General features: G+C 30.7%; 1 protein-coding gene across 7 annotated transcripts in view; it reads left to right on the top strand.

The window, feature by feature from the left end:
• NOVA1 (NOVA alternative splicing regulator 1) overlaps positions 1 to 13,685 on the top strand; it is a 151,318-nt gene that overhangs the window by 9,716 nt on the left and 127,917 nt on the right. For 2 of the 7 annotated variants that reach the window (XM_058738707.1, XM_058738706.1), the window contains exon 3: positions 216 to 295. The exons of the other annotated variants lie outside the window; for them this stretch is intronic. The gene's annotated coding sequence lies outside the window, so the exon portion shown is untranslated. The remainder of the gene's footprint in view (positions 1 to 215; positions 296 to 13,685) is intronic. 7 annotated transcript variants of the gene reach the window in all.

Below are 13,685 nucleotides of genomic sequence, written 5' to 3'. Positions count from 1 at the left end.
TTAAATTTTTGATAAAGAAAACTGAATAAAAATAAACATTTAAGACTACAAAGTAAAAATGAAAGAATATTATATACACTGATGAGCTTTTGAGATATTTTCTGTATTCCCTGAGTTTCAAACTACTATATGGATATCCTTTCCCATAACAAAACTTGATCATGAAAACATATAATATCTACGTTCCATCATTGATCTTTTGCTGCTTCCTGCAGGGCCTGTCATAGCATCGTTGACAGGACCAGATGAAAAATGAAATCAGTATCTTGAGTTTTTTAACAGCAAAATGATTCAGGTAAGATTATTTGGCATAGAAAATAAACCATTTTTTACCATTCCTAAACTAATTTTATTTAATAATTGATATTTAAAATTAATATATATATTTTTTTATTTCAAGACCTGTTCTATGTTCTACTGATGTTCAGTATGTTTGTAATTTGCAATGAATTTTATTCTGAACTCAGTAATTTTTAAATTTTAGACTGTAGTGTTTTTTACTTTCCTCATGAAACTAAACATACTTTTTGAAGTTTTGAGAAATAACTTCTCTCTTTCAAAGGTTTTTGAGAACAGTTTTACACTGAAGGCTCTGTAATTGTTTTGCAGGATAAATTTTCACATAATGTACTTATTAATTAAATAAGACTTCAAATCCTGCATTCCCTTTAGGATATAATATATGCTGACTCTCAGTTGATTCAATTTTTAAAAATCATTTTTATCTTAAAGAAGAAAGTTTTCATTTAAATTGTTAATAATCTGCTTCTCTAGGAATTAGATTCAGTGACTTTTTATAAGATCTAGTAATTGTGGGGGAAGGGCAGAAAGGAAGGAATTGGCAGAGCATTTCATTAACACTGAATATAGTAAAGGAATGTGGTATGTATTTTTGTTTTATGTTACTAAATATTTTAGAAGAACGGTAACTTTTCAATCTGATTACATTCATTCTTGAAATAACTTGTTTCTAAAGGAGTTAGTATTGGAGGCTATTGAGCTTATCATTCACATTTTTAGTCTTAATTATTCTTTGTATAACTGCATTTTAATTTTTCTAAGATTAATTTATGTTTTTTTAAGTCACGGAGGTACTTTTTAATAAAACCTGGTGTGAAATCTGTCTAGAAGCTTTTCTCTTGTTTATTATGTGTATTCATCAGATGCTTCCTATGAACCCAGGTGTAGGCAGCTCCTTGGTCATCACGACTTAGAGTTATTACAAAGCATTTTTTCTTTGTTAAAGGGTTATGGGTATGTTTTACTTTTTCCTAAAAAGTTGTGCTTTAATTGTTCTTGTCTTCTTAAGTTTTGTGTTAAATTTTTTTCTCTTATATGGCATCTCTGTCAAAAGACTTATTGAGGACCCTTAGAAATAGCAGAGAGGCTTACCATTTTAAGAGACTGAAAAAATCATGGAATTGTGGAACCAGATGAAAGGAATGGATCTTAGATCTCATCTCTTCCAGAATCTCTATTTAACCATTGAGCAAACCAGGATACCAAGATAATAAGTGGTGTATGTCAATAATCATCCTTTAGCTTTTAAATATGTTTTCTGAATTTGTGGTACAAATTTTAGTAGGTACTTCTTTCTCTTCCTGTTTTGCTCCACTCTTTTTTCCCTTTCTTTTTGGATATGACTCCCTGAGGAAATAATTCTTTAATTTTTCTCTCTCCTAGTTTTAAAATGAATGTGCCTCCCCCCGCCCCCTTATTTTAAATAAGTTGAAAGCACGTTAGTTATTTTAGAACAGTTTTTGTTGTTGATTTGCTATACTGAAGGGCCAAATACAAGTATACAGGTTCTCTTTATCACTACCACACATTAAAAAAAAAAAAAAAGTTATGATAGATTATATTACTTGGAATATAGCCTGGTCTCTTTTTCCGTAATTGTAGTTTGAAGATGTCAATATTTCCAGGGTGATTTGATTTCTACACTTTGTTACTTTTCTTCATTGGCAATGTTTGCTTTCTTTTTCTTTCTTTTTTTTTAATGTTTATCTTAAGAGAAAGTGGGAGCGGAGGGTGGGGCAGAGAGAGAGACAGAGAGAGACAGAGAGAGACAGAGAATCCCAAGCAGGCTCTATGCTGTCAGAGCAGAGCCCGACACAGGGCACGATCACATGAACCATGAGATCATGACCTGAGCCGAAATCAAGAGGTAGGATGCTTAACCAACTGAGCCACCCAGGCACCCCTGCTTTCTTTTTCTTTCTTTTGCTTGCTTCCAGTGTTCCTTAGCTAAATTTTTTGTTTTTGGTTTAACAGAGTATTGACCTTGATTTAAAAAAAAATGTGTAGACTTTCAATTCAAAATCTGTTTTCAAGGATATATATATTTTCTATATTTTTATGTCTTTCATAAAAATTTTCTTAAGTATTATATATTTGGCTGGGTATTCATAACAGTTGGTTTAAAAAGAAAAAAATATTATGGTTAAAAAATAAGCAACAGGCTAGTTATAAGGCATTTTAAGTAAAGGTGAAGATGTATTATACAATAATTTTTAATTTTAAAACATCACTATTTTCTCTTTTTTGCCTTTTTCGTTAAATTGGTTTGCTTCTCCGAGTTCTGATGATGTTTGCGTTGTAAGCTTATGGACTACTTTCTAACATAAATATAAAAGTACTCTGTGATTTTTGAGGAATTTTTTTTCTTCACAGCTTTAAACCAAAATGAAAAATCTTTTGTGATAGCCTTTACTTATGTCATTTAAATAATTGAATTAAGCTCCATTGGTATGAAGGAATTAATGTTGTCCTTCATGCCTGTTGCTGTATGTTCAGTTTACAGCTCAGTGCTGTAAACATAGGTGGCAGTTCAAATTTAAAAGAATGTATGTATGAATGAATAAATGACTGATTTGAGGCTTCTTCTGTGAAGTGTGAGTACAATGGATAGTGGGCAGTTTATCTTTAAATTTTCATTATATATCCAATTTACCTTAAATGGGGGTGGTGTGTATATGTAAAACCCATATTTCAGATAAGTGAACAAATGAGTTCAAAAATTTAAACAAACAAGAAATGGCCGTAGAAGTGTTAACACAAGTATGGGCCAGGTATTAAAAAAGAAGAGTAGAGTGAGAGAAGGGAGTTTTGCTTTGTATTTAGCATGTTGTCCTTTGTGAAGGAAACTGTAAAGCCAGTATTATGGAGTACTTAAAAGCCATTTCCAAAATGTAGATAATTAATAAAAATATTCTGACTTAACCAACATGAGCTTAATTAACATTTATTAATAAAAGTGATTTGAAATACCTATATTACAAGATTTTAGAGTTACGTCACATTATAGTTTTTTGCTGCCACATGTCTACTTGTTCGCTAAGGAACATCCTGTTGATGACTTTTCTTGAAATATCCTGAAAATCGAAGTTTATTAACCACTAAATTAAAGTTACATTATTAAAAATATGATTATTTTAATTGTATTTTAATATCTTCACCTGTAGAGGGGAAGTTAACATGTATAAATACATTATGACTTTTAGAAGCTAGACTATTTAATTTTCTTATTTGTGAAAGAAAAAAGTATACCAGTTAACATAGTAGAGCAGAATTTATTTGCTTAGAGTTTGACTAACTTGAATATCAAGGTGTTAGTATGTGTTATTTTATTTGAAAATAAAATTATAGGAAAGTTATTAAATTTGGGCTTCTTTAGTCTTTTACTTTTTAAACAGTTAAAATTTAGAGAAATCATGAAATACTAATGCTTTTATTGTATTAGTACATTGAGTTTTGCTACAATGAACCAAGAAACATCTAAGATTTAGTAGATAAATCTAGTCTTATGCTTAGTCCTCTACATTTTTATAAATTCTCTTAATTTTTTTAAAAGCTGGTGCAGAATAGTGGGCTAAAATACTTCTATTGTAGTGTTTCTTTACCTGATGCTTCCTTTGCTACTACCATGGGATTGTACTTTGCTACTACCTCTTGGGGTTAGAACTAGGTATACAATGCTCTGAAGATCTTATTCTCAAGAAAGAGAGCAGTAAGACACAAGAAAGATAAATATCTGGTTATAATAAATTTTAATAAATGTATAATGGTAGAATTGTGTCTACAAGTTGAAACTACCTCTGTCTGTGACCAGATCTTGCAGGGAGAAGGTGGACTTCAAAGAAAACTTCAAAGAGGAGGGGGGTTTTGAGGGTTGAATTTTAATTTGCTTGTTGGGCAAGAGTGGAAGGTCATTTGAAGCAGAGACACAGTGTATATTTAGGTAGATATGAAAATTCCTGTCCTATTCAGGGATCCAAAAGTAGTTTGGTATTACTAGGTAAAAAGTGGATGTTGCTGGGGGGAAAGTGGGGATAGGGAGATACTATAGATATTTTTAGAGACAAGAGAGAATGTATTACATGTGAAAAAGATAAGAACTTGTTTGAAAACTGCTATTATTAGCAAGAATTATTTTAAAGAAAAAATAACTCTGTTGTGTCTATAAAATGACCCACAATGGTACTGAAATTAAAATTTATGCATGTATTTGTATAAAAGTTAATAGTTGTACTTTGGAGGAGGATTGCCTTAATTATCTAAAAGTAGAGCTGAGTAGTAGACTGAGGAATGTGACTTTCTGCTTAGCAATGTAAGTAGAATTAAAGAGAAGACTACTTTGTTTACAAAGGAAAAGACTAAGGGAAAGGTGAGGCAACTAGAAATACGGAAAAAGAGATGTTAAGAAATACGATAGTTGTGTTTTATTAAGCAGTTATGTGCCAAGTGTAAAAGAAAAGCATGGGAACCTAGTGAAGGACAAAATCCAGTGAAGAATGTTTTGCTGTACTCAGGAATAGTGTGGAGAGAAGTATGTTTTTGACATTTATTCGCTTTTACATACCTTGTTGTCTGTGCAGACACATTTACAATTAGCGACTTGGTTTCTTTTACTAGTTTGTTTTTGAATCATATATCTGATACAATTTTTCTCATTTCTTAAATTACATGAATATGTAGGCCATTTTAGCTCTCTTGATATGTGATAAACAGATCTATTCATTTTTAATTTGATGAAAATTCGTGATTTACACAGCATATACATTTTTTTTAATGTGTGAATTTGATGTCGTTCCAACACTAAAGTTTTGGTATATGAGAGAGACATTGGTCAATGAAAATAAAAACTGAAACTTCTTATTCATTGTAAATGGATTTTCTGTTATGTAATTATTTTATTTGGAGTTTCACATGATTATTGAGATTCAGCAGGATTCTCCATCATTGATATTTATTTCCTAAAGGAGTCACTGTTAATCGATACTCGATCAGAATCAGATTAATTTAAAAAAGACTGAAAAATATGGCACTGTGTTTCCATTTAGAAAATGAGATTAAAAATCTATCTAGCGTTTTATACTGATTTGTGAAATCATTGGCTAGTTGTGTAGAGAAACATTAAAGAATTGAACAGCTGAAGTGACATTAAGCACCAGATGGGGATTTGAAATGAAAATATTCACTGTGTAATCTTTATTTAAGTGCTATTCATAATTCAATAATACCAGTCGTATAACTCAAAGTTGAATTCAATACAAAAAGGAAGCATAAGCAAAATCTCTGCCTTCAAATTGATACACATATCATGGTATGATATCATGACTTGTTCTTAAAAGGGATAAATAATATAGGTAAGACAACTGCATACATTTTTTGCAGAGGCAGTACAATTCTCTTTGAGAAAAATTTTGAAGAATTTTGGGTTGTGAATTGTTTCAAAGTAACGTTTATTTAAATGGAACATCTTTTATGAATTCTGTCTTTGAAATTATATTCTATTTTGCATTTACAAACATCTTCTAAACTAGAAACTTCCAGCCATATTTTCTTTACAGTAATATTTTAAATTTCTTCTGAAGTGTATACCTATTTTGTTTAAGGAAAGGTATGTTCCTCTGAAAGCTTTATCACGTTTTTAGCTAAATTGGTATATTTGACATCTTGTTTAAGAACTAGAATGACTCTGGATATGAAAACACAAACTGTGATAATAAGAAAGATATGCCATATGTGGCAGTTTAGGTTGGCATATATCTCAAATGGCATGTTTAATGTACTGTATTACTAAAATTAGTAATTTTACAGTGGAAGGCTGCTACTCTTAGTATATAGTTTCATGCTGGTGGGCTTAGAATGCTGACAGACCCTTTACTTTGTAAATCCCTGTTTTCAGTCCTTGTAAAAATCTTTTCTCTGTTAAAATTATCTACATGGGATATGTGTTAGTAACTTATTCTCTGAAGTTTGTGAAAGTTAATGAAAGTATTATAAATAGTATATAGTTTGACAGATGATTATCGATGTGAATAGCAATCCTGTATGTTGTTTTTTTTGTCAAGGAATAATAATGCTAATATATTTATATGGCAAAAAATAGTTTAGCAAAATAAATAAGAATCGAAAACAGTATTTTTACTTTTAGGGAATGTACATATGTTGGCAGGAAAAGCTTTGAGGTTCTAGAGTCTTGGCACTGAAGCTATTTGAAACAAACTGAAATAAATTATTGCCCTTTACAAGAAAATACTCAACTTTGAAATCATATTGCAGCTTTCTTGAACATAATTTTTTTCTTTTCTCTTTTAAAAATATTGATTTTACTGAAAATTTTTCTTAAGGCCCATCAAATAATTCAGCAGACTGCATTAAAAATAAGCAGAGGGGCGCCTGGGTGGCTCAGTTAGTTAAGTGTCCAACTCTTGATTTCTTTTCAGGTCATGATCTCAAAGTTTGTGAGTTTGAGTCCTGCTTCCAGCACAGAACCCTTGGGATTCTCTCTCTCTTCTCTCTCTGCCCTTCTCCTGCTTACTGTCTCTCTCTTTTTCTTTCTCAAAATAAACTTAAAAAAATAAGTAGAAACTGCAATGTGATGGGGATAATTTAGGTGATTTCAAGGGATAAATAATATAGGTAAAGGATATGAACATTTTTTGGCCACTTAAACTATGCAGGACAAATGCAGTTCTGCTTGAGGAAAATTTTGAAGAAATTTTAACTCAGAGAGATGTTTCAAGAAATAGTTATCTAAGTGCAGTATCTTTTAACGAGCCTGGCTCTGAATTTATGTGAGTATTTAAACTATCTCTATTATCGTTAATGGGAAAAGTGATAGTCTTGTTTTTAAAAGTCTAAAACCAATTAACTAAAAGTTACTTAATAAAAGTAAGTGGTATATAAAAGTAGTTTATTAATCATGGCTTAGTTAGCTCTTACATTCTATCACTTATTTCAATTCTTAAAATTTCAATGTAGGCAAGAATTCTTATTTCTGTTTACAGTTCAGGAAAAGTAAGACAGCGAAAGTTGAAATGATATGTGGTATAGCAAGTTAATGATGAACCTGTTTTTTTCTTTAACTGTTATTCTCTACCTCTTTGCATTAGACTACTTACAAAGTTGATTTCAGAAATACAGTATTCAAAATTTAAGTAAGGTTCACCAAAATGCTGCATTCATTGGTTAATCACTGGGAAATAATAGATTTTTTGATGGCTTAATAATTTTTGGCCCTATTCACATAATAAGGAAATCTTACAAATTTGAATTTTGCCATCAAAAGAAAAGCTGTAATAATTAAACAAAATGGAGACATAAAAACAAGTTTTCTGTCTTGACCAGATCTCTGTAAACATTGAATTTTGATATCTTTTATGTACTTTTCCATCTTCCTATTGATATTAGACCTCTAAGGTAGTTTGACATTTCACCTTATCTATGAAATTATTTTTGTGAGGTTATTTAATTATTCTCAGTTTGGCACTTATGATTTTGCTTTTACTTTTTAAGTCGTATATAACCACTGTAGAGATTTGTTAAATTATACATGAAGTTAGATCTAGTCAAATAAATATGACAGTACTTCCTATAATAAAATTTTTCATGAGGAAAAAAATGTGTTGGGTGTTAGATAGTGAAGTTTATTAAGAAATTATCAAGTCAGGGGCACCTGGGTGGCTCAATCAGTTAAGCATCCAACTCTTGATTTCAGCTCAGGTCATGATCTTGTGGCTCATGAGTTCCAGCCCCTCATCGGCCTCTGTGCTGACCCTGCAGAGTCTGCTTGTCTTTCTCTCTCTCTGCCCTTCCCGTACTCACTCACTGTCTCTCTCTCTTTCTCTCTCTCAAAATAAATAAACTTAAAAAAAGAAAGAAATTGTTAAATCAGCTCAGTGCTTTTTAATGCCTTCTGGGTATGTAGAATGGAATGCAAGACCCTCAGGGACCGTGTGGTGTCAGAGCAGAGTTTATCCGATCTCGACATTTAATAGCTGTATGATTTTTTTTGTCAGGTCCTTGGATCTATAATTTTTTCATCTGTCTAATGGAAATATTAGTACTCCTCACACAGTCATAAGTTGTTCCGGGTACCACAAAAGGGAAGATGTAAAAGTATGTCACATAATACCTGCCATATAAGCATTTTATAACCATCTTTTTAAATTTTTTCTTTCCCATATTTGTTACATTTATAACACTAAATATACAGCAGACATTTTAATGTAAAATAAACTATAGAAATGTGGCTCTAAAAAGGAAAACATTGCTATAAGGAGTTTTTCTTTCAAAATTGCTTTTTTCTTTTAATAACTGATTGTTATTAAAATATAAGCAATACATAGAAAGTTAAAGCTCATTTTTCATCCCATCCCTTTAAAATAATATAAATAATTTGGTGTATATTCATTTTGACTTTATAAATGCCTTCTTATATTTTTATATATCTTATACATTCAATTCAATTTTTAGATACAATTGTCATATATATTTGTATTTGAATAGATAATTACAAGTGATATTCATTGTTATAAATGGGATGAATTTGCAGCAAATCACCTCTGTTGGTTAATGGATTTGTAGAACTTCTAAATACTCTAAGGTGTCCTCCCAGTCACAACTATGTGGATATTTTTATGTGAACATTTTTATGTACATAGCTTAAAAATGTGTTCTGTGATACCCCTGAGGGTACACAGAGCCTTGTTGTTTATTTTTTACCCATATGATTGACCTGAAAACTAGAGATAAGGATTTATAATATTGAAGCATATTATAATCTCATATGAAGCACATGGGCCTCATTGTATTTAAGACTCTTGAAAATTAACATAATTTATTAAACCCTCCTTTCTTCATCTTTGTACATTCAAATGTAAAATGTTAAAAATATTTAATAAGAAATCAAATAGTATATAGAATATTTAATACTTCTTTCATGATCTTTTTCAAGATACTGAGACTTCTGAAAATTCTTTACCTGTTAGTCGAAAAGAAAGTCATAGTGTATTAAATGATGAAGCTAGATGTTTAGTAATATAGGTGATCGTTCAAGACTTATTTTTCAGCTGTTTTTAGCTTAAAACATTGTTTTAATTGCTTTTGTAAAGCAATGTAGTTCATGTTCATGCAACTTTCAGGGAAGATCCTCTAAAATTTAGTGGTATAGTTTTACTAACAGTATGTTTTGGGGTCATGGCATATTACTTTCCATTCCTTAACAAATATTTATATTTTCCATGACTTATCACAAAAATTCTTGATTACCATTATGGTGAAAAATTTTTTATGATGTGTGTATATTTTGTTATCATCAGTGTGTAAACTTAATGTATTCAAGTGCCTTGCATATTAGATATATTTATATGTTAAATATTTAGGATTTGTCTAATCCCATAGCAAAAACAATTGTGTATATGATTTTTTGTGTGTGACTGTGACTTTAAGGGCAATAAATATACTTAAGATCATATCGATTCTTACTGCTTTGTGGAAAGTATAAAACCTTAGTGAATATCTGCCATAGTACAGAGTAAATTCAATTAAATATTTAGAATGTTACACCTTTGAATATGTAAGAGTACTAAATGTTTTAGGAAAAAATGAAGCGAGAAACTTTGCTAAAGGTTATTTAATTCCATAATAATTAAATTTGTGGGCCTAATCTTTAGAGTGATGGATTTATTCTTAGATACTTAGAACACATAGAGATGTTGAGAGTGTTTGAAATCTGATTAGATTGAGTGTAATATTGAATGTTGGCAGTTTATGGAAGAGGAATCTGTATTAGTCGAGGGTAGAGGAGACTGAGGATTATCTCTGATTATATTAGGGTATGGTTTGAGGAATTATTGAAATTTGAGATAGTCTGTGAAAGCTGAAAATAGCTCCAACTTCCTTGTCACCTGCAGCATTTTCACTCTTTTAGAACTAGGGCAGCAGGCTACACCATATATGATGTCTTTAAGTATTAATTCCAAAACTTTCACTGTCATCCTGATTGATGATCTTACGTCCTGTTTCACTGAGAAAATAAAAGTAATTAAAAGAAATTTCATAAGCTCCCATCACCAGATCTAGCCACCTAACTACATCAGTGCCTATGTAGTCTGTATTTTCTCTTATTCCGATAAACTGTCCCTGCCCATACCAAAGGCTAATCCTCCACTTTTATTCTAGATTTCATTCCCTCTTAGCTGCTCAGGAATGTTTTAGCAATTCTTTCTTCTTCTTATGTTATCAGTATACCAGTCAACAGCATTTGACAGTGATCACTGTCTTCTCTTTAAAGCATTTCATTTTGCTTTGAGCACACCTCTGCCTCACTGATTGCAGCTTCCAGTTTCCTTTGCTGGTTTCTTCTCATTTTCCTGAGCTCAGTCCTTGGACCGCTCCATACTTTTTCTTGTACATGTTTACACCCTTGGAGATCCTATTCATATTCAGTGTCATGGCTTTAAATAACCATCTGTTCTTCCATGACTACCAAATGTTTATATCCATTCTGGACCTTTCATCTGATCTCTAGACTAATGATGCAGTTACCTACTGGGAATCACTTGTATGTCTAACAAATATGTTAGAATGAAATATCCTGATCTTTCAAATCCTCAAATCTACTTCTCCCACCGTCTTCTCTATCTTAATTGCAACCTCATCCTTACAGCTGCTAAGGCCAAAAATCTTGGAGTCATCCTTACTTTCTCTCTTTCTGTTAAAGTTTACATTGAATCCATCATAATTCCGACTTTGTTCAAGATTATTTGCCTAATGTGAAAGCCAAAAGCATATATTAAAAACAAAGTAAATATTGTAAAAATGCATTCTGTTCTGCTTACCCAGGTGCAGAATCAAGGAAAGATGTAGTTAGCTGTGAGTTCAGTGTTAAAACTCTGGAGAGTGACAGAAAGTAACCTGTCCTAGTTACTGGATTGACCAGAATGAGCCCTCGAATTGTTCATTGTTTCAAAAGATAAAGCAATGGGAAATCTAGATTCATGTTTAATTTTATGTTATAGGGAAGTCTATAGGAAATAATCTGTATTCTAAGGATTATAAGTATCAGTACAATCATAATAGCAGCATAAATGTTTTATACCTGCAGGAATTGATTTTCAGAGAATAAATATGAAGCAGTAGAATTAAGAAAATTCTAAATAATGCCAGTTCATTGGATTGTATCAAAATTGAATCTTTTGAATGTTGAGGACATAGTTTAAAATGCAAACTGTTAGTTTAAAATGTAAACAATATATACATTGTGAATGATGATTAAATATATACTGAACCATTTGGAATATTGTGCCAAATCAAAACTTCATCTTTTTTTGAGGATTATACCTTAAAGAAAATACACACCTAAAAAAATAAATTACCTGAGTGGTAATTGTTTTCCTATAAAATATTTTGAGATACTTTTATGCTTGTCAACTGGGAACTTCCTCATTTTGCTGTCTGTCCATGAAATGTTATTCTAGTTAATGGACTTCATTTCTCTTTCTAATTTAAATCAATTAGTTTTCACTTTACTATTTTATGTTTCTCATTCTGAAGTCAGTTATTAAAGGAAATTGTATTATTTCAAACACAAGGAGAAAAAAATAATTGAGTTTTTATAGTGCTAATATATTTTCAATAAATAATTATGTATAACAATTTTGATTTCTTTCTAATTATACATTTCATTGGTATGTCTTCCTGGCAAAAGATCTTTGATCTCTGGAAATAATCTGCCAGAATAAGATAAAATCAATCTGTATACCTGTCAATGTATAAATGATTCAGTAGAGGAAGTTTCAGTAGAGGAAGGAAAGCTGATGGATGTGGCCTCCTGGAATTTAGGGGCAAGAATGTGTGTATGCATTTGATTTCATTTTTACATGCAACATTGAAATTTGATTTTTGTGGCTCAAAATTTTAGCTTAAAATTTGTGACTTAAAACATTTTATTTTGGCATGCTTAGTAATTACATACTTCTTTCTTAAATCATTCCTTAGTATTATTAGTGCTCATTTATGTGAGATGTGAGTTTGCACATCATTCTTACATACTATTTTGGAAATATCTATATGATACTATTTTCATACAGGTGATAGAGACAGATTTTATATAGGCTTTTCTGATTCCAAAGCCCATTCTCTTTTTATCATATCATATTATGTTGTCAAAAAATCCTTTCAGTGAAAACAGTTTTCCCATATTTTACTCATTTTGAAGTTTTTTTAATTAAAATTTATTTTTAAAGTATTATTACATCATTGGCTGGTTTCAGCATACTCAAGTCATGCTTTTAAATTTTCATCTGTGTAAAATAGCTTTAAGATTTGTCTGCATAAGCAAATAAAGCATATTTAGACTATGGTTATATTTAATAAAAGTTATATATGAGAATGAAATATAACTGGAATTGTAACCTAATTGCTGATTCATAACTTCATATTGTTTCTATAAATTTGGTATTGACTAAGTTAAAGATGTGAAGTAAAGATTTACTTATTTATGTACTTAGCTAGCAAATATTTATTAAGTGTGAATTGCATAGTGGGCATTTCACTATGTGCAGAGATATTAAAGACCAAATATCCTCTCAGAGAGAGGATATGAAATGAAGCTGGAGTGTCTGGCTAGAGGGTCTTTTAGTTGTGTCAAATAATTTGGAGTTTTATTTATTTTAAATCTAATTGCATATAATATGTTAAAACGACTTTCTAAATCTCTAGTTATTACATATTCAAACCTATATGGATGATCAAAACACCTATATGGTAGAGGGTATTTGCAGTTGTCAGAGAATTATTTAGTTAGAATTTACCTAGGACATATTTGACAATATAGTTAGCATTTTTTAATATTAAAAGGCATTATGTTTGGAGTAGCTGGCTAACTTTAAAAATGTGAAGTTATTAGGTAACTATTTTCTGATAACATTTTTTTTTTAAGTTTTAAGTAACCATTCATTTGTATGGCTCTGTTTAAAGCTGGAACCAAAAGTTGTTTGCTGCAAAATATAGCTTTATATTAAGACTTTGTTAAAGAGAACGATGTGTATGGAAACTATCAGAATTAAATGATTTGAAATTAAATATGAGTGACATTACCAAAGTAGCAGTGAATGTGTTACATTCTACACTAACCATATCATTACTGTTTTACTTTTTCCAGTTTTATGGTATCCATTTCTGTTCTTGAAAATCTTTAAAAATGTGTAATCCTTGTTTTCTTGAACTGTCATTATTTAAGATAAAAGTGTAGGGTCTGATGTTGCTCAGCCTCATACTTTTATTGTCATCCACTTTTTGTACTTTTGCTCTGAGGTCACTGAGCATCCCTAGATAAAAGACTAAAATTGGACCAATTGATTCTGCTATTCAGCATAGCATATTATTTCCAATTG

This window comes from Neofelis nebulosa, chromosome 7 (assembly GCF_028018385.1).
Source record: "Neofelis nebulosa isolate mNeoNeb1 chromosome 7, mNeoNeb1.pri, whole genome shotgun sequence".
NCBI classification, from domain to species: Eukaryota; Metazoa; Chordata; class Mammalia; order Carnivora; family Felidae; genus Neofelis; species Neofelis nebulosa.
This window is presented reverse-complemented; position numbering and strand designations above follow the sequence as displayed.